At 45.5% G+C, this 25,102-nt stretch overlaps 1 protein-coding gene and 1 long non-coding RNA gene across 21 annotated transcripts in view; one reads left to right on the top strand and one right to left on the bottom strand.

Moving 5' to 3' along the window:
- SLC44A3 (solute carrier family 44 member 3) overlaps positions 1-25,102 on the bottom strand; it is a 328,287-nt gene that overhangs the window by 198,672 nt on the left and 104,513 nt on the right. The window lies entirely within an intron of this gene.
- LOC123598275 lies at positions 5,316-8,292 on the top strand. The gene is made up of 3 exons (XR_006712492.1): positions 5,316-6,269; positions 6,382-7,647; positions 7,737-8,292. It is a non-coding gene; the product is annotated as an uncharacterized LOC123598275 (long non-coding RNA).

Raw genomic sequence — 25,102 nt, 5'->3', positions numbered from 1 at the left:
CGAATGGCTGGCAATTTTGATTTGGTCCCAGAGCAAGAGAGGTCTCTGAGGGAGGTCCAGGTTATGTACATGCAGTCCTTGGGCTCCATAAACTGGAAAAATCCCATGATGCAGGAGGTATCTGTGATAATCAAAAGCACCATGTGCATCTGACAAGTTGTATTTGGAGAGTTGCTCTAAGTTCTGGAGCCGGGGTATGCTATCTGCAGCAAAAAAGTATGCACTTTTTGAAAGGGAAGTCTTGGCAGGCTACTGAACATGGGAAGAGACTGAACATCTTGCCAGAAGTCCTCAGATATTTTTGCATCTAGAGCTACCCATCATGGACTGAGTGCTGCCATTCCCACCAAGTCATGAGGTTGGAGAGGCCCAGCAGTATCTATCTTAGAGTGATCCTGGCACGACCAGGACTGGGCCTGAGCAGGTCCAGAGAGCAGGAGTAAGTTAACTGATCAAATTGACCAGACTTGCATGTCTGGTCATTTCCATTGCTTTGGGGCCCCTTGGCAGAGAAGAAACAGAAAATCCAGGCCCAGCTCATGAAGGGCTTGACTAGATATGTTGGTATGAGCTGAGAATAGACCGTACTGAATCACAGCTCTGCTCAGGGGACCTACGAAGAGTAGGAGGGTGGGAGAAAATCCTCCAGATGGGCAGAGATTCAGGCAGTGTAGCTAGTCATCCAGATTGTGAAGAGAGAAATGGCTTTAGGTAAGACTATACTGGGAATCCTGAGCTGTGACAAGTGGTTTGGCCACCTGGTCAGGGGTCTGGAAAGAGCAAGATCAGAAGATTGGAGATGAGGTGATATGGGAGAAGGGTATACAGAGGAAGCCTGAAGTGTAGGGATTGTTATATCATACATGACGCACAGAGAATCCACTGTAGAATCAGAGACTCCACAACCAGGCAAAAAGAGTGACTTGACCTGGAGACATCAGGCGGTCTGCTCTTAGCCGCCCCCGTGCTGACACCACTGGTCTGTGAACAGAGTTGTCGTCGTGGTGGCAGAGACGGGGACAAGGCACACACCCGACATGGCAGAGCAATTGCATCTGATCATCATGAGGAGGTGGGTTTGCTGCCGCATCGTGGGGATGAGGAGAAACAGGCCTGGAACTTAGGGGATCCATTGGGACATCTGTTGGTGTCCAGTTCTAGTTGTAGATGGGCAATTCTAGCAAACACACCTGCTAAGGGCTTGGTAACAGGGGGTTCAGAACCTCCGGTGATCTATGTCACCTCAGCCAGAAGGCCACCCAGACCAGTGGAAGTGCTGGTGAAGAGTGAGGGGAATCTAGAAAGAGTGGGAGGGGAGGGAGATGGTGAAAATCAGTCCAGCCTGGGGCCCAGCTGCAGGAGTGGGGTAGGGGGAGCTGCCTTCTGCTGCATTTCTTCTAACAGCCCCATGCCTTCAACTCCCTTTGGAAGACTGCTTGCGGATGACTGGAGAGCAGAGCCCAGAGGGCCTGGGTGTTTCCATTTCCTCAGGGCACCCCTCAGCCAGGGCCCGACAGCCTTTGGGAGCACAAAGCCCGACACCACCTTGATGGGGATAAACTCACAAATCCTTCCCTTGCGATACTTTGCCTAAAATCTCACAACTGTGTCTCCTTCCAGTTCCCTGCTTGCTTCCCCCACTCCTGCACCAGTTTCTTCCAGGGGTGACTTTTCTCGGTCACCTGCACTGGCACCTTCCTCTCAAGGTCTGCTTCCAAGTAATCCCCCACGTCTTAGATAATGGGTACCAACAGGTCACGTCCATTGAACATTTACCGCATGCGTGCTTCAGCGGTAGGAGCTTTTACGTGCTCTGGTCCACTTAATCCTATCAGGTGAAGTGGGCACCCCCCAGAGGGGGTCCAATCTGGGGTGGAATTTTGATACCGCCGATGACCAGCTGAGTGACCGTGGGCAAGTTACTTTCCTCACCTGTAAAATGGGGATAATAGAGTCTGCTTCATAGGTTGGTTATGAATATTTGAAGAGTTAATGCGAGTAAAGCACTGGAAAGTGCTCTGTAGGTATTTGTTAAATGAACGATTACTTCACACGAGGGGCAGTCAAGATTTAACAAAGACTGGGGCACCTGGCTGGCTCAGTTGGTTGAGCATCTGACTTCAGCTGAGGTCATGATCTCACGGCTCCTGGGTTTGAGCCCGTGTCAGGCTCTGTGCTGACAGCTCAGAACCTGGAGCCTGCTTCGGATTCTGTGTCTCTCTCTCTGCCCCTTTTCCGCTGTGCGCTCTCTCTTTCAAAAATAAATAAATAAACATTAAAAAAAAAAGACTTAACAAAGACTAATTGACATGCTCAAGTTCACCCAGTGGAAGTGGCACATTGAGGATTCGAACCCAGATCTGTATGATTTCAAAACCTTATCACTTAACTTCAATTCCACACTGTCTCTGGACAGGCCCACAGCCCTTGCTTTGCCTTCATATAATTCAGAAGGGTGCTTTCCCCCAAGGCTCCCTGCCCAATCCTGGCTTGTCTTCCTTGGGAGACCATAGGAGGAGCCTGGGTCTCCCGGAGGCCGCCCCTCAGTCGAGGGCCACAGTCTGGCCCTCACTGTGGACGTTGCCTGGGCTTGGACAGGAGCTGCCCATGTGTTAATTCTCAAGGGGATGTGTCCACAGAACTACATGTTCTTCGTTTCATCTCCCCACCCACCCTGCCAGGAAGAAAAAAAAAAAAAGTACAGAGAGCCTTTCATTTGTTCCTGAAGTAATACTCATGGGTATTTTTTTTTTTTCCATTCAAAAATCCTTTTCTCTGTTTCTCCAATTGCTAAGGTAAATGAGATAATAATCTAAAACACATGGAAAGATGTAGGGGGGAGGGAAGTGAGAAAACTCTCACTTGCCACCCATGCAGCTTTCCGAGGCCGCTTCACCCACCCGGCCTTGACTCACTGGGGACGTCACCGGCCTCCTGGTGGACCCGGGGATGACACACCTGGCAGGCCTGGCCAATGTCCTTATAAGGCAGATGCTGTGCTGGGCGCCGGCTGCTTCTCTGGCCTGCGTTTCGGTAGGGCTATGAGGCAACCGCCTGGGCCTGGGAAGGGTGGGGAACAGCCTGCTCCTGATTCTCTGGAGCCCCAGTCTGGCAGCCCTACTGCCTTTTCTGTCGGTTTGAATGTGAGAAATCTGACTCCAGGAGGCCCGTAAGGATGAGCCAATGATTTCCATGCTACGCTTGCAGCAGCACGTTCTGGGTTGCTGCTGTGTGCCAGGCTCACGAACCCCGTGGGGTTACCGCTTACAGAAAGGGAAGAGGTCTAGTTGCAGTGCTGAGCGTCAGGCTGTCCAGGATCTGACATTACCGTTTCTCTTTTTAATTTCTGTGAGGCACTCAAGGTCCATCCGGGTCCCAGAACTTGGGAAGGGAGGGTAGGATAGGGTAGAGACGTAGAACATTTAAAGCATACATACCAAGCACAGGGCTTTACCTATGTTTCCCCATCTAATCCTTGAGGTGACCTATGAAGTAGGTGTTTGGGTTTATAGCGGAAAGTTTCCCTGAAATGTCTACTCTGGTTTATCTTGCTTGTCTGGAGATTCCAAAGTCAGCCAGGAGGAGACTCATTGGATTATTTACATTCTAACCTCAAAGGGTAATTTTTTTTTAATGTTTATTTTGAGAGAGAGAGAGCACAGGGGAGGGGCAGGGAGAGAGAGAGAGAGGGAGAGAGAGAACCCCAAGCAGGCTCTGCACTGCCAGCACAGAGCCCGACACGGGGCTCTATCTTATGAACTGTGAGACCATGACCTGAGCTGAAATTAAGAATCAGACGCTTAACCGACTGGGCAACCCAAGCGCCCCTCAAAGGGTGTTTTCTATTTCAACCTTAATACTTACAGCTTGGAAGTGTCACTGCAGTTTCCTTCTGGCAGTTGCTCGATCCCCTCTGCGGGTTACAGCCGCCAGGAATCCTGGAACCCAAACACCTTGCTGATCTCTGACTCCACACACCCCCTTACTCCATCAAGAGAGGAGATGCCCTTCCCCCACCGCCACCCCTGCACTTCCTACAGCGTAATCCCTGGGCTAATGGTTCACGCTCCATGCCACCTCCTTCATTCTGTCTGCTCGGGGTCCAGCTTCTTTGATGGGTCAAAGACACAGGGTCACGTTGACGTCAGGAGGTTTCCTAGAGCTTCGCCTTTGGAGAAGAGATGATGTGGTCCCAAATGTCTCTGTGACCCAGACTAGATAATTCCTCCTGTGGCGCCTGCTTTCCTATCTCCTCTTTTATAGCTCCTAGGACAAGGTTCTCTCTTGGACAACCCAGAGGAAATTCCACCGGGACAACTGGAAGCATATTTAGATGGTTTCTCCAGGTCTGAAATGTCAGCCTCCCTCCCGTCCGCAAGTTCCCCTCCTCGTCTCCCTCCACCTTCTTGCTGCCTCCGCTTCGGCCACATCGGTCTTCTTGCCGTTCCATAAACTCACGCAAGGCGAGGGTTGCCAGATAAAGCAAGAGGATTCCTAGTTAAGTTTAAATTTCAGATCAACAACAAATATTTATTTTAGTATGAATATGTCTCAAATTAAACTGTTTACCTGAAATTTAAATTTAATAGGTGCCCAATTTTTCCTTATTTCTTTATATCATTATTTCTTTATATCATTATTACTATTATTTTGCTAAATCTAGAGATAATGCCAAGCTCCTTCCTGTCCCTGGGATGTTCTTCCCCTGACAGCGGTGTGACTTCCTCCTTGCCAGACTATGGTTTCTGCCCAAAAGCCTTTTCTTTAGGGAGAGCTTCCCTGACCCCACATCTCAAAGAGCAGCAGTGCCCCATCCTTCTCTATCCCACCTCATCTCGCCCTATTTCCCCCACAGCCTTCTCCCTGACTTTACCTTGTACATGGGCTCGTGGTTATCTCTCCGCTAGCATGATCACCTTGTGAAGTCAGGGGTTCTTGTCTGTTTTGTTCGCTGCCATTTCCCCAGCGTCTAGAACAGAGCTCGGCACAGGATAGTCGCCTGAAACCATGTGTTGAACAAATAGATCGTTTGCATGACCAAAAGAGACGGATTTTGACTTTCCAGGTCAGCCCAAGAAAGAGACCCTGAGATAAGGGGGAGAAAGAGGGGACGGAGAGCCAGAGGATGAATGAAGAGACGGGTGGGTTCAGACTCGTGTAGGACTCCTCACAGGCTGCTGAACTGCATTTGCACGGGAGGTGGGGGTGGGGGAGCAGTACAATGTAGACGCTCAGAACTTGGGCTGTACCACACAGACCCCAGATAGGACTCTGGGCTTCACTGCTAACCAGCAGTAAGGCTTTAAGCACTGAATGAAACTCTAGGCCTCAGTTTCCCTACCTGTGAGATAGGCATAACAGTATCACCTACATCATAGAGCAGCCGGGAGGCGTAAATGAGATAGCGTGCAAAGCACTCAACATGACGTCTGACACCTGCAAGCTTGTAGGAGAAGACAGCTGTGAATGTTACTTCCGTACACAGCCTGGTTCCTCCCATGATGAAATTTACCCAGCCATGGCCCCTTCAATTTTTACTGACTCTCAGAGCATATTTCAAAAAGAAATGTCTTTTTCTATTTGTTCTTATTTGGTAATCATGACAGGACATTTACGGTGTCCCGACAGTGATTAGAGGATAGCAAGCTAAGTGTGCTGGGGGCACCAAGGCCAGGGGCACTGTTTTGCCAGCTGAGTGACTGATTCCAGCCACTGTGCGGGAATAAGTAACTGCACCTGGGGGCTTGGAGGCTTCTAGGAAAGAGTTGAAGCGGCGAGTGTTAAACCTGGGATGTAAAGGGCCCATGTCACTGAGCAGACGGGACAGGGCATGGCTGTGACTGCAGAAGCCAGTCTCTCCTTGACCTGTGCTGTCTCTGTGACCCTGTGCATCCCTTAGCCACTCGGCCTCACATTCTTCCTGTGGAAAATGGGATGATATTTCCTGGTCTGTCTTCCTCGCAGGTTTGGATGACTATGAAATGAAAGCTGCATGACCAAGAGTTTTGGCAACCCTACATGACTACATAAAGCCCGGGGTCACCATGATGTCATCAGCATTGTCTGCAGTGGGGAGGGGTCCTGATCGGCTGACTGTGGATCACCGGCTCCAGGAAGGGGGTGTCTCGTGGACATCTCGGTGTCCCCCACACCCTGCACTTCACAGACACGCGCCGGCGCCAGGACAAATCCCACTCAGAGATGTGTCCCCATGGGGTTAAAACGACACGAGGCCCTCATACCAGGGAGCTCCGCCACCGCATCCCCAGGTCAGGCCAGCGGGTGTGTGTCTGCCAGATGTGCAAAGGCAGGAAATCAGCCCCGGCTCTGAGTAAACATCTCTGCTCTTGGCCGTATTACTAATTGGCTATGCTCTCCTAGGATTGGACACATACATGAAAAGTCCCACGGTCCCTGCCACCAACCCTCGAGACAGCAGGCTCCAGCCCCTCTCTTATCCCAGGATCAGCAGTTCTGGATACTTCTTGGGTAGCAGCACTGTCCAGGGACAAGATGATGCATCCTGAGGCAGACAGGCAGGGCCAGGATGTCCTGGCGCCTGTGTCCTCAGCCTGTGGTCCGGGGACCTCCCCAGCCTGTAAAGCCGAGTCACGTCTGAGAAGGAACTTTGTTTTCTCTCATTTGGATATTCATTGGCCAGACTTGTGTCCACACTGCAGCCGGCAGGGTCCCTGCCTCAGGTGTTGCAACTTCATGCATTAATGAGGCAAATATTAACCAAATGCCTCCCGCACTATGTATTAGACAACAGGAAGACATCAGTGAGCAAAACAGATTTTGAATTTCCCTTTCTTCATGGGACTTACGTTCTCACGGTGTGGGGTGAGGTACAGGAAAGAAGCAATCAGTAGCTAGGTTGCGAGGTATCTTAAATGATAAATGACGTGGAAGTTAGTAGGATCTGGAGGGTGGGTGCTGCAGGGTGGAGGGGGCAGGGAATTTCACCTTAACTAGGGAGCTCCAGGAAGGCTCATGGAGAAGGTGCCACCAGAGCTGATATAGGAGGTGAGCATCAGGAAAGGAACATTCTGGTCAGGGGGAACAGCCAGGGCAGAGAGTGACACCTTGGCCACCACCTGGTGTGTTTGAGGAACAAGGGGACCCGTGGCGTGAGACCGGTGAGTCAGGGAAGTAGTAATTAGGGAGACCAGCAGGCCAGGTGTGGAGTCGTCCTGGCAAGTGATAACAGGAGGAGAGTGGCTCCAAACCAGCTGGTGATAAGGGCTGGCTTTCGTTTGGGTCCTTGAAGCCCTTATAGTTTAGGAATGTCTTCTTTAAGGAAGAAATAAAATAAAATTACAAATATGAAATTAAAGCACGGGGTTTTGGAAAGGCAAGCAAGGGACCCTGAAGCTTGGACTCCTTAGCTTCCTGCTGATGAAGCAGAGGACGTGGGGCCTGGGCTTGGGATCACCCCAGAGCATCCCACTCACCCCAAGGTAGCATCCCTCCCACCCCCCTTTCCTCCCCTACAGTGCTGCCCTTCTGTGACTTTTTTCCCATTCCAGACTTACTGGCCTTCCATGTCAACCAGAGATTGCCTACATAGAAATCGGGATGGAGAGGAGTCGAGTCCACAGTGTATCCCAGCCTGGCCAGCCCACAGGGACAACACCAACAGTGAAGGTAGGCACATAAGTCCCTCCTCAGAGGTGAAGGACTCTCTTCTCCAAAGAGAACATTTCTCTGATTTTAGTGGTTCTGCCCCCACCCAGGAAGAGAAATCAGGAGGACAAGGCATACACCTGGAAAGGAGGCTGGGGTCCCCCTCCAGGCCCCCCACTGTAAGCTTTCGGGGTGGCAGGGAGGGGCCGGGCCCCACAGACCTGAGCGTGGGACTCTCTTGAACTGGCTGCATGAGCCCCACCCCAGGGGCCCAGAGTCTGCTTTGGAAAGCTGGAAGGGGCCGGGGGGCCGAGTGGAGCAGGCCAGAGAGGTAAGGGCAGGCATTATGTACAGTCCTCACTACCTTACCAGAGGCAGGGAAGCAGCGTGCAGACCAACAGCCTTTCTTACTTCCACAAGATGTGGCTGCTGAGGGGCCTCGTATGCCTTACTTTCTTCCCCCTTTCTTCTTCCTTCTCTTCCTCCCTCCCTCCTACTTTCTCCATCACTCTTTTCTCTCTCTTTTGCTCCTGGGAAAGGACGCCATCTAAAAGTAGCCAGTGTGTGTACATTTTTTCCAATTAAAAAATCTCGTAATAAAGTTGCTAGCTGCTATTTCTGTCAAGGTGGAGACATTTTTTTCTTTTAATTTTTTTAATGTTTATTTATTTTTGAGAGATAGAGCACGAGCAGGGGAGGGGCAGAGAGAGAGGGAGACACAGAATCTGAAGCAGGATCCAGGCTCTGAGCTGTCAGCGCAGAGCCCGACGCAGGGCTTGAACCCACAAGCCATGAGATCATGACCTGAGCCAAAGTTAGATGCTCAACCCACTGAGCCACCCAGGCGCCCCTTTCTTTTAATTTTTAAAAAATGTTTATTTATTTTTGAGAGAGAGAAACAGAGCGTGAGTGGGGGAGGGGCAGAGAAAGAGCTACACAGGATCTGAGTAGCTCTAGGCTCTGAGCGGTCAGCATAGAGTCTGACTTGGGGCTCAAACTCATGGACTGTGAGATCATGACTTGAGCCAAAGTCAGATGCTTAACCGACTGAGCCACCCAGAAGCCCTATCTAGGTGGAGACATTTAAACAAGTTTGGTTATCATGTGGGAATTTTGATAAATTTGTTTAAATGGGATTCTTGTTGTAATACAATCCTTCACCTTCTGAGATGAATCAGTCAACCGAGCAATAAATACAGTGCACCTGCTGTCTGTAGAGTTTTATTCTGGTCCCTGTGGGGGTATTCAAGGGCCTTGAACCCAAAGTCAGACTCCTCGAGGAGTCTTTGGTCAGGTTATGAAGTTAATGCTCACGCCTGTAAGAAGAATGGTTGGTGAGAACGGCCTCACTCCTCAGGCTGCACTCCGGACCTACGGCTCTTCTTATTTTATAGTGTTCCCTGGACTCTTGCACCTACACCCAAAACAACAGCCACCTCCTTCGCAGTAAACTTTCAGTGCCCAATCTTTGTCTCCAGCCTGACTTTCCGAAGTTGGTTTCCAGAGCCACAGAGGAACTTCTATCTCCCTCCTTGCAGTCCCCTCCCCTCCCAGCTCAGGGTGGCCTGCCCGACTCATGCATCCGACCAGAGTGCCAGTCTCTGTAGGAGCCTGCGTGCTGACCATCTTCCAGACCACAGGTCTGAACAATGGGGACTGTAACTCACTTTCCAAAGAAAACATTGCATTGAACGCCTATAGAAGAAGCAGATGAGTGGTTTCACTGGTAGACATGTACTTCATAGCCATTCATTTATAACCTTTGCTTGTTAGAAAGCCAACCACTCTGAACGTCAGGCTATTTCGAAAAGCATGCACTTTCCACATTCATGGTCATGAATACATTTACGTTGAAAAATTTTTTTTAACGTGTATTCATTTTGAGAGAGAGAGAGAAAACAGCATTTACAGTTTTAGATCTGCCTCGGTATCCAATTTATTCCTGCATTGGTTTCTATCAGTCGAGATGGAGAAAGGTTGACTCACAGAGATAAGTAATCAAACTAGGAACAGAACTTTTTATTTTCGCACAGCTGGCCTTGCCACCTCAGGCTGCTCTCAATTAAACAAACCCAAGATCTTGAGTGTGGAGTAGGAGGAAACACTGAGTTTCATGTTGAATCATTCACAGTGCCTAATGGCTTTCATTATTTAGGTTAAACGTAAAAAGTCACATCAAAAGTAGCTCAAACTTAGGACAGGTGCTTGTACAATATTATCCTGACTGCACAGCTAACCAGTTATGTGGCAGGGCGTGAACGTGATCACCTAGGCTTTGTCGGCCTGCGTTTGGTGACTCAGTTTCCCATCAGTGCGTTTGTACACATTGAGGGGAGAGGGTGTGTGCAGACTTATTTAATTTAATTAATTTATTTTTTGCTTATTTATTTATTTTGAGAGAGAGAGAGAGCAAGCACGATGGTGGGGTGGGGCAGAGAGAGAGGGAGACACAGAATCTGAAACGGGCTCCAGGCTCCAAGCTGTTAGCACAGAGCCCAACAGGGGCCTCGAACTCAACAGATCACGAGATCATGACCTGAGCCGAAGTCTAAAACTTAACCGAGTGAGCCACCCAGGTGCCCCAACAGACCTTAATTTTAAGAAATCACCCAGAGATAGTCTTTCTCCTCACTGATAGCTTTACTGAATATTCAAAATCATGAATCAAATTAGCAGAAAAGGTCAATTCTTCTGAGCATATCGAAGAGCATTTGCCTGGCAGCATGAATTAATGCACTGGCAGTCACCAATAGGTAAACATTTGATACACAGCACATATGATTTTATTGATGTAAAATTACCATTGATTTTTTAACAATTTAAGGTACATATTTTGGGTATCTTTTATTTATTTATTTATTTATTTATTTATTTATTTATTATTACTATTATTTTAGAGAGAGGGAGTGCACGAGTGGAGAAAGGGTCAGAGGGAGAGGGGAAGAGAGAGAGAGAGAGAGAGAGAGAGAGAGAGAGAGAGAGAGAGAATCTTAAGCAGGCTCCACGCTGAGCATAATCCCACGACCCTGAGATTATGACCTGAGCTGAAATCAAGAGTTGGACGCTCAGGGGCGCCTGGGTGGCGCAGTCGGTTAAGCGTCCGACTTCAGCCAGGTCACGATCTCGCGGTCCGTGAGTTCGAGCCCCGCGTCGGGCTCTGGGCTGATGGCTCAGAGCCTGGAGCCTGCTTCCGATTCTGTGTCTCCCTCTCTCTCTGCCCCTCCCCCGTTCATGCTCTGTCTCTCTCTGTCCCAAAAATGAATAAACGTTGGAAAAAAAAAAATTAAAAAAAAAAAAAAAAAAGAGTTGGGCGCTCAACTGAATGAACCACCCAAGCACCTTTTGGGTAGCCTTTTTTTTTTTTTTTTAAGTATTTTTAAATAGAAAATCCATAGATATAGTCCAAAAGCCAAAAGCTAAAAAATAATATTTAATGATTAATAAACTTCCCTCCACCTCATACCCAACCACTGCTTTTCCTCACTGTTCTGTTTCTTTGAGTCCTCCCAGAGATACTGCGTGTGTGCACACGTGTCTTAGCTTGGGCTGCCCTAGAAACAGATCTTGATACAAGGATTTAAATGCAGCTGTTTCTCTGGGAGGAGCTCCTGCAAAACCCCTAGAGGGGCTAGGGATGTGATACTGGGAATGGGGGCGGGGGGAGGGGGAGATGGAATCAATTGCTCCGTGGACAACCAGAGCTTGGTTCCACCGGGGAGCTCTGGGAGCCAGCACAGGCCACGTGGCTCAGTGTTATTTCTCCCGAGGGGAAATGAAGCTGGGGTTTTAGACCCAATTGTATTATTTGAGGGCTATGGGGTGTGGGCAACCAGCTACGTGGCCAGGCACCGTGGACTCAGGTGGTCAGAGCAAGATCTCAAGGAACGCAAGGGCTGGGAGCTTAGTGCAAGCAGGTGTGCACTCAAGTGTTAAGGAGCAGGATGTATGGGCAAAGCACGAACATTCTTCTAAAACCTCTTGAGGGAAATTTGAACCAAAACATTTGCAGCACCGTGGCCAAGCCCTGTGAGTGCCAGGCTTCCACAGAGCCCCGTCTGAAGGTCACTGACAGTCTCTGGCATTGTGAACAAAGCCTTCCAGGGTCTGGCTCCCGTAAACTACTTCTGGTTCCTTTCCCACCTCAGTCTTGGTCTAGTTTTCCACAGTAATACAAAGGATCTGTGCTGGAAAACCCTCAGACATCCCAGGCAGGGCACACACCCCTGCTTTTGGCCATAATCCTCTCTTGGCCTGGGAGCACCTTCTCCCTTCCTCTTACCTGCCTAATGCTGCTTGTTCTCTCAGGTTCAGGTGAGTGGAAGAATAAACTTAACCTTTCAGGGCAGTAGAAGGCTCACCGAGACGACGCAAGTAGTGTTCAGCAGGCTGTGTGACAGAAACTACACTCTCAGGAGTGATTATCTGCCTGTCTGCCCATCTCCCCATCTGTCTAATGGCTTGGGGAGCCTTCTGCGTCACCCTCGGGCTGGACTGGGGTTCTGCTCTGCTCACTGTCCTCACCGATGGGAACATCCTCTTGCCTGTCTGTCTCACCCAGCCGCATCAGGAGCTTCTTCTAGGTAGGAAGTGGGCTTTGCTCATCTCCGAAGCCCCATTGTCAGCACAGTGCCAGCCACACAGTATGGCTCAGGAAATGCTTTAACTAGAGTTGAATGGAGGGTACTGCACGGTGACCCTTTTTGCATTATTTGTAGGAATTCTGAAGAAGGACAAATGGCTGCTTACGGGGTAGCCCATGAAGGTCTGTGAGGTGGACCTTGTATAAAACATGCACATGTAAACATCGCTGCTTTGTTCTTACCAGGAGCTCGGACCTGTTCTTTGCTTGTATGCAAGATTGTTTCTGTTCTTTTTCATTATTTGTTTAATCAACCGTCAGTCACTCGGTCCATAAATATTTTCTAAGTCCCTACAATCTGTTGGCACTATTCTAGGGGATGGGGATACAGACGTGTGCACAACAGAAGCAGACCCCTTCTCAAAGAGCTTGCACTCCCTTGGAAGGTGTAGGATGGACCCTAGAAATGGTACTGTCTTAAATTTTGATTTCCATAGGATCATTGATACGATATATAACTATGATTGATCTGTGAATGTTGATCTTGTATCCTGCAACCTAGCTAAACGATTAGTTCCAAGAGGGATTTTGTTTGTTTGTTCTTAGATTCCTTGGGATTTTCTACACTAGTCATTATGTTATCTAAAAATGAAGATAGTTTTATTTGTTCCTTTCCGATCTGTATGCTGTTGTGGGTGGATTATCAACTGTGAGAATCATCCAGGCAAAAAATGTATTTAGTCTAAAATACTCAATTTTCTCACTCACTTCTAGATTATTTCCCCACATCCACTGGATGTTCGGGGAACACAAACTCACTGTTACATTAGATCAAGCAAATGTTATTAGTAAAAACATCTGGAAGTAATAAGACAATGCATTGTAAAGCCAAAGAGGGAGGATGTGGGGACTTTTCACATCATGCCTCCTCCATGAGCCAGGGTCATTGAAGGGTGACTCTGGGTACTGTTTGTTCCCTGAGGTGAGGGCCACCCAGGCCTTGGGTAGGCTTTCTCAAAGCCCACCCTGGGAGATAAGCAACCTTTCTTCCAGGACTGGGATAGATTGAGGCCTCCCGAAGGTGGGCCGGGAGCAGGGCTCACTTCTGGTCTGGGCAGAGGGTGGGGGGAGGCCTTCGGAAATCTGAGGAGGGTCTCCTCTCACCTGGGATCCAGATGACTTTCCAGGGGCATGTGTGGGGCACTACTGTTTCCTCTCCCTCTGAGCTGAGACACAGGGGTCCTGCAGGACGAGGGTTTAGGTGTGGTTGGAGACCAGGAAAACCAGATAATGCTCTTGTTCTCAGTGGTAACAAATCTGGGCAGAGCAAGGAGAACTGTGTCCCTGACACCACTGTGATAGGAAAAGATAAGATAAAATTGGCAGAGAGGGAAAGCATAGGACCTGAGGTCCCTGGGTATGGAAAAACACATATTTTGGAACAATGCTGGGAGTGTCTGACCACAGCAAACCCTCTCAGGCATAAAGCTCCTCTTAAGAATCTAACAGACCCCACCTACTCCCCCTCAGGTATCCGCTCAGGAATTTGACAAAAGACCTAAGTATGGCCATAGACCACCCCTCATATAATGGAGTCCAACCAGTCAGGAATGGACAACCCAGCACCCAGAGCTGTCCAGCCAATAAGGGTAGAACCTGAGAAGGAACAAGGGGAAGGGGAGGGGCAGGGCTGACCAGAACCTTATAAAACAAGGAGCCTTGCCTGTAGTCCTCAGGCATTCACTTTCGAATGTCCCCCCTCCCCATCTGTAAAGAGAGCTTTCCTATTCTTCCTTTCTAATCTTATATTCTGATAAACTTTTGCCTGCTGCTCATTTTGTGTCCATCTCTTCATTCTTCGAAGTGGTGAGACAATGAATCCTGGATATTGTGGCAAAAAATCCTGCAACATCACCTGGAAACCCAGAGCCAGGGCTGAACGTAGGGACCCTGGAACTGACCATGGCAATGTATAAACAATGCCATGTGAGCAAAGGGATTCTGTACAATGAAATCTGTGTTTACCTAAACTACTCAGGGTTTTGTTAATCACAGTGACATTTACTTCTTGGATAAAATGTTGGGCAATTCATGGCTCGAATATACTAAAATATACTGTGTGCAATCAGTACACATTTGTTAAATGTACTTAATCAACACATTTGTTAAAGGTAGATATGTTTAAGGATGCGAAAAAAAAAAAAAAAAGTGAGCCCAGTTCTCCCTGGCACATGCTTGGCTATGGAGAGATTTATTTCATCTGGAATAGTAAGATATTTTCATCCACTTTCTGGAAAGCAAGAGATGACAATATATTTTTTTAAAGCTAAAGGTATCTTGAAAATGATAAATTGGAAGAAAATTTAAGGGCAAAATTTAGTTAATAGAGGGTACTAAATTCTTATTGCTTCTGTGGTCTGGACCACACCATACACAACTTAACGGCTCTTAGAGTGGTGTTATGACAACACTGTTTTAACAGCTTCGAAAGTGACTGGGAGTAGCCAAGAGAGTTTTATCTCTGAGATCCAGATCCTGGCAGTATGAGACTTTTCAAATCAAATGAAGTCGGTGCTTTATCCTCTTCATGTGCAAGGCTACCTCCTTATACTCTACTTGGATTCCAATTTCTTCTAGTTCTCCACTCATCTGTCCACAGCACACTAACCTCTTTTCACTGCTCTCCCCAGTTCTGACCCTTGGATGTCAAGAGGAGACTCCTCATCTCTAGGAAACCTCTCTGGGTTTGCAGATATCAGGATGAGACACAAGAACTCCAGATGTCTAGGATAAGAGGGCAGTCTTCTATCCCAGGCTCTTCCTTAGCCCAACCTGACCTGCCCAGGATTGCTGGACTCTCTTCTCTTTTCCCTACAAGTCCCTGACCCATCAGGAAATATACCTGCCCCTAACTCTCAACTTTGCAATTCTGTTATCTCTTGTCTTCTGGATTCTTCGTCTCACTGAGACCTCCTAGGCACCAACAGGACATGGTTGCCTATGATGCCATTAATGGTGCTTCTGAAGTAAGAATCCATGGCAGCTGCCCTCTGAATCTCAGCATGATGGGTCACAGATGACCGGATCTGCCAACATCTCCCTTTGGATCTCAGGACAAAGAGCAGCAGCCCATGGAAGATTTGATTAGCAATGAACCCTTTGCATCACTTTGTGTGGGCCTTGCTTTCCACCCTCTCTAGCTAGGACTGCCTCCGTGGAAGGGTGGAGTTTTCATCTTGAATTACAAAAGGGCATTCACAGGTGGGCTCGTTATAGTAGTAAGTATCTAACGTGGAAGAAATCTCATGTTCAGTGGGGGATCTGAAGTTGCATTGCATTCTTTTATTGGGGCTTATGAACCTCCTTCACTCATAGAATTGGCCATGGTTATTCTTTTCAATTTCAAAAATCTTGAAGGAGGACTATCTTGAATCACTCTAGAAATATTACCTCAGTCAAAACTAAAGGAAATATGCCCATATGCTTTCTTGGCTTGTGAAAGGGATAATTCTCTCCTCAACATCTACTCCAAACCTGTACTGCTCTTTGTGAAGCCCTCGTTCAATAGGGTTTTGCAGCCAGTGGCTAGTGACCACGTGAATTCATTGATTTGGCTGAATGATTCTAGGATAACTTTTCTCTTAACCTTTGCATTTTATATCTCATTGGGGAAAGAGATGCTTTTGTTCATTTGCTCAATCATTTACTCCTTTATTCTTGCAACAAACACTTATTGGTTCTCTCCTATGCAGCTAACGTAGTGCTAGATACCATGAATAATAGGTCCCCACCCATGTCATCAAGGGGTTCACCTTCTATTGTTGGAGCCAGATAAAGTCATAGTCACAATAAATGACAGGATATAGGTGCTGGAATGAAGTAAGCATTGGGAGTTGTCAGAGAAGGCCCCAATTCAAAAGCATTACATTCTGAGTGAGGTGAAACTAAGGTTGAGTCTTGACAAGTGAGCAGGAGTGGACCCTGAAGATTAGGGTGGAGGAGGGCTTTAGGGCAAAGGCAAAGTTTGGACAAAGGCAGAAAGACACATGAGAGCATGGGAGGCCAAGGAGATTTATGGGTTTAGCCCAGTTGGAGTACAGGATAGATTATGGGGAGTGGTAGAAAATCAGTTGAGGAACTGTATTAGAAACCTTTCTCTAGGGGAACCTGGGTGGCTCAGTTGATTGAGCATCCAACTCTTGATTTCAGCTCAGGGCATGGTCTCATGGTTGGTGAGTTTGAGCCCCACGTTGGGCTTTGCACAACAATGCAGAGCCTGCTTGGGATTCATTCTCTCTCTCTCTCTCTCTCTCTCTCTCTCTCTCCCTCTCTCTCCCTCTCTCTCTGCCTCTCCCCAGCTCACATGTGCATGCTCTCTCTCTAAAAAAAAAAAAAGGTTCTCTAGAGAAAGACCAATAGGATATATACATACATATGCTATAGATATGTATATATCTATCTCTGTGTACATACATGTACATGTGTATATGTATATATCTTTATTTGTGTATATATGTATATATCTAGTCTATTGGAAACTATATATATATATATATGCCATATATATTTATATATATGTATATATATATACATTTATATATAAATGTGTGTGTGTGTGTGTATATATATACATATATATAAATATATATAAAGATATTTAGGATAAGAAATTGGCTCATGTGATTATGAGGCTGGCAAGTCCCAAGACCTGTTGGGTGAGCCAGCAAGACCCAGGAGAGCTAATGGTTTATTTTCAGTCCAAGTTCAAAGGCCTGAGAACCAGGGGAACTAGTGATGCTGTCTGTGTCCGAAGGCTGGCAGGCTCAAGACCCAGAAAGAGTTGAGGTTTCAGTTCACAACTAAAGGCAGGAAAGAAGGCTGATGTCCTATTTGGAAAGCAGTCAGGCAGGAAAGAATTCTCTCTTACCTGGAGGAGGATCAGCCTTTTTGTTCTATTCAGGGCTTCAACTGATTGAATAAGGCCCATCCACACTAGAGAGGGCAATCTGTTTTTACTCAGTTTACCAGTTTAAATGTTAACCTTATCTAAGAACACCCTCACAGAAACACCCAGGATAATGTTTGGCCAAATATCTGGGCACTTTATGGCCCAGTCAAGTTGACACGTAAAATTAATCATCAAAGAAACATAGGCATGAACCAGTGAGAGGCCATTTCAAAAGATTGTAAAGCACTAGAGTCAACTTTTGCTTACTTGCTCAGAGAGGACCAGATTTTCTTACCTGCCTGTTCAAGGGGTGGTAGATTGAGAAAATGTTCCTTACCCCTTTTTAAAATCGACATCTTTTCTTAAAATTACAGTAGTGGATATCATTTACTGTGCACCTACTATGTGCCGGCTGCTGAGCAAGCATCTGACTTAATTCTCCCCCTAATCTTACTCCCTGCTGAGTGTATTATCAAGGGAGGAGACATTAGTGCCATCTACATATGAGAAAACCAAGGCTCAAACAACTGTATACTCTTCAATATTTACAGAACCTGAACACAGTAGGTATTCAATAAATATTTGTTGAGTGTTGTTAAGCTTCTTGTTAAAGACCATACAGTCAGTTAGTGGTAAAGTTAAATTTCAAAACCAGATCATTTGACACTAGAACTAATGGATTTAGGAGAAACTAGTGAGCACAGGCAAGGAAGAAAATATGTGACTTGAAGTTTGGTCAGTCAGACTTCTGATATTTTATCTGACGCCTACATGAGAGAGGGCCAACAAGACCAAGCTTGAAAAAATTCCAATAATTCCAATAAAGCTTGTCAGCCTCTAGTACAGCTCCTTGAAAATGACCTTGAGCAATTAAACCACACATTCTAGCAGATACTAGCTCTAGTTCTAGTTGACTCAGAAACTCAACAGCCCCATTCCTGGCATGCTTTCGAGCATAATTTTCTCCCTGTTATTAACTCATATTCAGAACACTTTGTTAGGAGCTGGGAAGATGGGGACAATGTATGTTTCAGAGCTGTCTGGTCGTCCTATGATTAACAGTGTTCAGTTGGTGGCGGACGGAGGTGGAGGAGAAGGGTTGGTTATTGATTTCACAGAAGCTATGTTGTTCAGCCTCAGTGAGGTGTTTTTTAAGGGGCTAAGATTCTTCCTAGTAACTTATTAGCTATATTTGGAAGTGTGTTAAGTCTTGGAGGTCACATGATGCTGTTTGATGTTCCTCAGCAGTGATTCACGGCATATTAAGAGGAACCTTAATCACTTTCCCAAGGGTCTTCCCAGCTTTCAAGCCAAGGGCGACTATACACCAGGAGCATTGAACCTGAGCATTCCTTACCATCTCCCTTCCATTCCACCTTGTTCTACTCCCTTCCAAGGCTATGGGGAGTCTGTTTTCCATCTTCAAAAAATAAATATGTGGATTATTTTTAAAGGGACTTTTTTGGGGTGCATGGGTGGCTCAGTTGGTTAAGCATCTGACTATTGATTTCAGCTCAGGTCATGATCTCACAGGTTTGTGAGTTTGAGCCCCACATCAGGGGTTGCTTGGGATTCTCTCTCCCTCTCTCTCGGTGCGCACATGCTCTCTCTCAAAATAAATAAACTTAAAAATTAAAAAAAAAATAAAGAGGAATTTTGCTATTTCATCTGAGCTTGCCAAAAACTTGATAAGTAGATATCGAAGAGGACAATTCAATTATTTCAGGCTATTAGTAAATAGTCAGAAAGGCAGAAAGGTGGGAGTAGTTTGAGAACGAATATTCATCCAGGCAGAGGGCCAGGGAAATGTCCTATTGTTTAAAACCAACATGAGTCATGTTATGCCAGAAAGGTCAATAGTTTTTCCAGGCAGGGACATGTTGAGGGGTAACCTTGGCCTTCAATCTAAAACTGGAAAGTGAAGCCACAACCTTTGTTTGGGGTCATATCTCTTTAGGATATCATGTCTGCTGCAGTGTTCCACCTTCAAATTACATCTAGAACATTGTCTTGCCTCTTCCTACCACTGCTATCACTACCACACTCCTCTGCGTGACCATTACCTTTCCCCTGGGTTACCGCAAAAACCTGCTTCCCGATCTCCCTTCTCTCCCCCTTGCTCACTTTCCTCCTGCCACATTGGTGCCATTGCTCTTTCTCTAACATATCAGGCTCTCTGTGCCCCGTGGCATTTGCACTTGCTGTTTTTTCTGCCTGGAATGCTCTTGGCCCAAATAATAGCATGGCATGCCCCCTCATCTCCTTTAGGATTCTGCTAAAGTGCTTCTTTCTTGGGAGGCCTTCCCTGGATGTGCTATTTACAATTGCAACTCCTTCTTCCCACTCTCCCTCCACCCTTGGTACTGCTGTTCTTGATATATTTTTTTCACTAGCATGTGTCATGACCTAACACACCATACATTTTATTTATTGTGTTTTACCAATCCATAGAGCCAGGATTTGGGGTCTGTTTTTTTCATGGTTGTAACCCTGGTGCTTAAAAGCATACTTAGCACACCCTAAATGGATATTACATATTTGTTGAGTGAAGACATGAATGAATGAAGCTTAAATGAACAACTAATATGCCAAGACTTGAGCTCCATGTGCATGATAAAGAAGGCATGCTGCCTGCCCTGAAGAAATTCAGAATCCATCTTGAAAGATGGTGCTAAGACAGCTGGTAGTTCAGTTGTTTTTGCCATGGGACGCAAAGATTCACTCAAAGATGGTCTCATAAATTGAAGTTGGTTTTAACCAAATGGGTCCAAGAACAAGCAAGCCAAAGACAGCACAGGGAACCTCCTTCTTTTTCTTTTCTCCCATGGTTTCTCTCTATGGTAGTATTTCTGGCCCATCTTCCAGGACCTGGTTTGTTCTCTTCACCTGCCAGGTTGCCCACCCTATTCCTGACTCTCTTGTCTAGATCCCAAAAGAGCCATTCTGCCTGATGTTCACTATCTCCATGTAGCGCAGAGCCTCTCACACCTCATGGGTCACCGGGCCCACCCAAAGGTGAGCTTTCCTTGACCAGGTACCCATTCTTAGAACAGTCTTCTTCTAGTTCCCTGAGAGGGACCCAGGTTCAAGTCAGTCAGCCAAGTTGAAGAAATAAATAATAAGAGGCAGTTTGAATTCACTGAGTTTTTACATGATTACTTATAATATCAGAAAAGTTAAAAATATATGTAAGAAAAAAATACTCTAAAATCCTAGACATTATTAACATCTGGTATGCCCTTTCCTTGCATATACATATTTCATCCTTTTTATAAAATACTGTATCACTATGCATATTATTTTATATGTATATCACTTATTGACCATAACTCATGAATATCATTCCACATCATAACTAGAAATGTACTGGTATTTAATTATTGAATAGTGTTTCATTTTATGGGTGTAGTATAATTTATTCAACCAATTCCCTATTCTGGGTTACTCAGACTGTACCTAGTTTTTGATGTTATTAAAAATGCTAAAGGAATAGTTTTCTTAATACAAATCCATGATAAATTCCCTAGAATGAATTCCTAGAAGCAGAATTTCTGGGTTAGAGGGCATAATCACTTAAAAAATAATAATAAGTTGACATTTATTGAGCACTTGCTGTATCCCAATTACTTTACACATAAAAGCCACAACACACATGTGAAGTAGACACCCTTGTACCATTTGACAGGTAAGGAAACATGAAATAACTTGCCTAAGATCCCACAGAAGGTAAGTGGCAGAACTAGGATTTGAATGCAGAAACTCTAGGTTGGAGCCCTTGACTCCTACACAGTCCTGCCTTCCTGAGAGAGTAGGAAGACATATTTATAAAAGAGTGGAACACATTAGGGCTTGAAGGAAGGACAGCCTTCCACAAGCAGGACTTTAACCCAATAGGCCATGTGCTACCAGAAGACAGACCACTTGCTATTCGTGGACATATTTATTTGACAAATGACATCATGGGGGACACCAATGAACAATAATGTCCCCCACTGGTGACTTTACATGGAGCAAAGACATTTCATTTTTTACCCTTTCAAGATAGAATTTTCTTTCTGCCTTTCTGAGCCCAGCCAACAGCTCCTTGGTTGAGAAAATGTTGCCTTTAGTCATGAAAGGATTGGTAATTTGGCTGGAGAGATGACTCATTTGTCTCAGTAACCCATGTTTCTGGAAAATTACTATGCTGTGCCTAAATAGTATAAAAACTCACCCTTAAATTTTCAACATAATGCTTATAAATTTTACCTCAGGTTGATAGAAGGGACAAGAATGGGAAAAGGGAGGCTTTTTGAGGCTGTTTGAGGGGCTTTCAAAAACCAGCCTGTTTGGAGAGGCTAAGTGGCTATCAGCTGGCTCTCTGGTGGCTGAGTCACACATAGACAGGTGTGTGCTTGGGGCAGGATAAAAAGTCTAGACCTTATGAAATAACAGTCCTCCAGTCATCAGCGGTAGAAAGACTAGGTGTGACCCAGAAAAGCAAACATTTCCTTTCACCTGTAGGCAGTTTATGATGATGTGAAAACTCCACCTGAAAGTTTTTAGCTTCCTCATAGGTCCAGGGACCACATGTTCCCAATTAACAATTGGTACAGTGGTCCAACATATTGTTGTCTAATGAGTCAGAGTAGAGGACCATTCTTGGGGAAACCAGTACTTGAGAGTACTCAAGTGTTTGACACTGAGAATTCTACCCCTCGATCTTTTAAAATCCACTTGAGAGCTATACTTTAAGACACTTACCCAGTTAAAAGTATAAAATTATTTTACATTTGCAAGCATATGCTGAAAGGATATCTACTAGGTTTTTGTTTTCCACCCAGTTTCCTAGAACAGAGCTCTTTTTACCTATGTAGAGAATGAGTACCAGATGGCAGCATCCCTGAGAAAACATCTCGCCCTGAGTTTATTGACTTGTCCATCACTTCCATCCTACCTGGGTCTTCAAACCTGCAACACTTTTTCAGGCATATGGCTAGATGTTTGCAGTGGGCACTGTGAGATTGCTGTCTACCATGGGCCTTGTGCCCACCCTCCTTCTTAACTAAACCACCATTCAATTCAGTGTCCCCTCCTCGGTGAGGACGTTGTGCTTTGGGGTGGACCGAGGCCACCCCCAGCTTCCAGAAGTTGGGTCTTGATGAAATTTAGCCAGTCCGGTTGATTATTTTGCTAGTAATAGATTAAAGCTTGAACATGTGATTAAATTCTAACCGATAGGAAATAAGAGTATCCTGCTGGAGGGTTCTGAGAAAGAGGCAAAGGGATATTTCTCTTATTTGACATTGTTGTGTTTTCATGTGATACTTATAGCCGTGGCTGCCATTTTATAACTACAAATTGATAATCTGAGGACAACCCAGAAGATTTGCCATAAGGATTTGCAGGAAAGTCATTAATTTGGGAGCCATTTTATCACAGAGCTTTTTGTTTGGTAAAATAAGAAATTTTCCTTGTTGTATACGCTTTTTGAGCTGAGATTTTCAGTTCCTTGTAACCAAAAATATTCTCATACAATCCCCTAATGTTTTCATATCCACAAAGTTTCTGACCAGCACTAGGTGATATTAGAAACATCTAGCATCTCCTCTCCACCTTCCTCTCTTCCAGGAAAAACATTCCAAATGGCATCCTGGTGGGGCACCTGGCCGACTCAAGTCAATAGAGCATGTGACTCTTGATCTCAGTGTCATGAGTTCAAGCCCCACAATACACATAGAGTTTATTTTAAAAAAAATCAACTGGATTTAATTTCAAAAACTTAAAAAGAAAAAGGCATCCTGGCTATGAGTACAGATTAGACAGAATTTCATCACTCGCTATTGGAGGTGAAAGAGGTAGACATTGATTGATACACACTCCCAAGTCATCAAAGTAGTTCTAAGAACTGTCACCAGTGACTACAGAACCACAATTCTTAAAAGAAGGATTCTGGACTCTAGACTTAAAATGTTGGTAGTAAGCCTTTAAGAATGATAATTTTTGGCATACCAAATGTTTCTGGGCACCAATCTGTCCCAGTCTAGGGGTGCCGGGAAGTTGCCAATGAATTTCATAAGTTCGTTACAATAGCATGTAGCATTTTAGCTCAAGAAAAGATTTGTAATAGTAGATGTAAGTGAATAATCCGGCTCTAAAGCTCACAAAGTCACAAAACCAGTTCCATTTGAAAATAGGCAATGCCATTTGGATTCAGACATGGCCCAAGTTTTATCCAAAATGATCATGAAATTTTGAAAGCAGAGTTTTCCCATGACTTAGAATCATATTAACCTTCAAACTTCTTCATCTTCCTTATATTTAATTCATATGAAACCTAGATATCTGATACATCATAGTCCCCATCGTCCCCTGACTAGAAGATAAAGACATATCTCCTAATTTCATGTCCAATAACATGACCCAGAAATCTAGTATATTAAACTCATGACCTAGAGGTAGTTTTACTTTAGAAGATAGCCACATCTGTGACTTTTATAGATAAGGTACCCACGAAGTTCTGAAAATCTCTAAAATTATCCTCTCTTAACCCATGTGACCTAGGACTTAAAAAGAGCATATATCATACAAGAACATGGATCCTGCCAAAGCCAACAGCAGGCAATGTCCCAGGACTTGTGTGCTACTGGTAGGAAAAGTTGGGCACATGTACCCTCTATAAGGGTTGAGGAGAATAGATTATAACTGGGGGAGGGAGGGGCTCAGAATTGCTGCAATTTGGATATTAAATAAAAGAATGTGATTTTTATTTTTTAATCAAGGGCTGATGCACTGGATATTTTCCACTTGCCCCTTCAGATGGATTTTCCTATCTTCCCACCATGCTCTATGCTCCAGGAGGCTGAAGATATGTATCGGCAGTCTCCTTTGTCCTCTGACCTCCGGTTGGGTTTCCCAAGGAGGTTCTAACAAGAGATTGGAAGAGTGGAGGAGAGGAAGGTCGGGTCTTTATCTACTCCCAGCTCCCTTCTGAGCCACTGCATTCAAACTGGGACATCAGCTTTTATCCTGTCTTCAGACTTAAATCGAAACATCAGCTTTTCCTGGGTCTTGAACCAGTTGGCCTTCAGACTGGAACTACATCATTGGGTGTCCTGGGTCTCTAGATTGTCAACTCATCCTATGGATCTTGGGACTTGTCAGCCTTCATAATCTCCTGAGCCAATTCCTTATAATGAACCTCTTTCTATCTATTGTAGGAGACCAGAAGATGCCACTCCAAAATAATCCCTCTTTGGCATCAGGATTATTTTGAGTTGATTATTTTGAAAAACAGCATACACAGGAGAAGCTCTAAAAACAGAGCTTTTGTAAGGGAAATTTACATTGATAAGGAGATCTCCACTTCTAAGGGTATCTCCTCTGTACCAGAAAGAGAAGGGTGACTAAATCACTGGACACTCATCAATGGAGAAAGCACCAACTTAAATCTGTATAACAAACTACTTTTGCTTACTGTTCTTTTCCTGGCCACCCCTTATCTGGCCTTCCCACACCCTCCTTCCTCTGTTTTAGCTGAAGATGGTATTTAATTCTGAATTCTAGCCACCTTTGATTTACTCATCTCTGAATTTCTTCCATATATGCATGAAATATACAAGTCAATAAACTTTATTTTTCTTTTGTTAATCTGTCTTTTGTTACAGAGACCTCAGCTGAGACTTTAGAAACGTAGAAGGAAAATTCTTCTTTCTCTTCCATCTATCTGTCATCTGTCTATGCACCCTATTGGTTCTATCTCTCTGGAGAACCCTGACTAATACTGCTGACCTCCAGCAACTACTGAGGCCCTTGCTTCAGGAGTGGGGCCAAGGCAGGGCAGGCTGACCTCCCAGCAGCTGGACAGACATTTGCCATATAGTCAGGAGACCTCATGGTGACAGGCAGGAGTCTCGGTGCATAAAACCTTCCTGGTGGGTACTCCCTACAGAGCCTAGGCTTCTCTAGGC

The sequence above is a fragment of the Leopardus geoffroyi genome, chromosome C1 (genome assembly GCF_018350155.1).
Source record: "Leopardus geoffroyi isolate Oge1 chromosome C1, O.geoffroyi_Oge1_pat1.0, whole genome shotgun sequence".
Classification (NCBI taxonomy): Eukaryota; Metazoa; Chordata; class Mammalia; order Carnivora; family Felidae; genus Leopardus; species Leopardus geoffroyi.
This window is presented reverse-complemented; position numbering and strand designations above follow the sequence as displayed.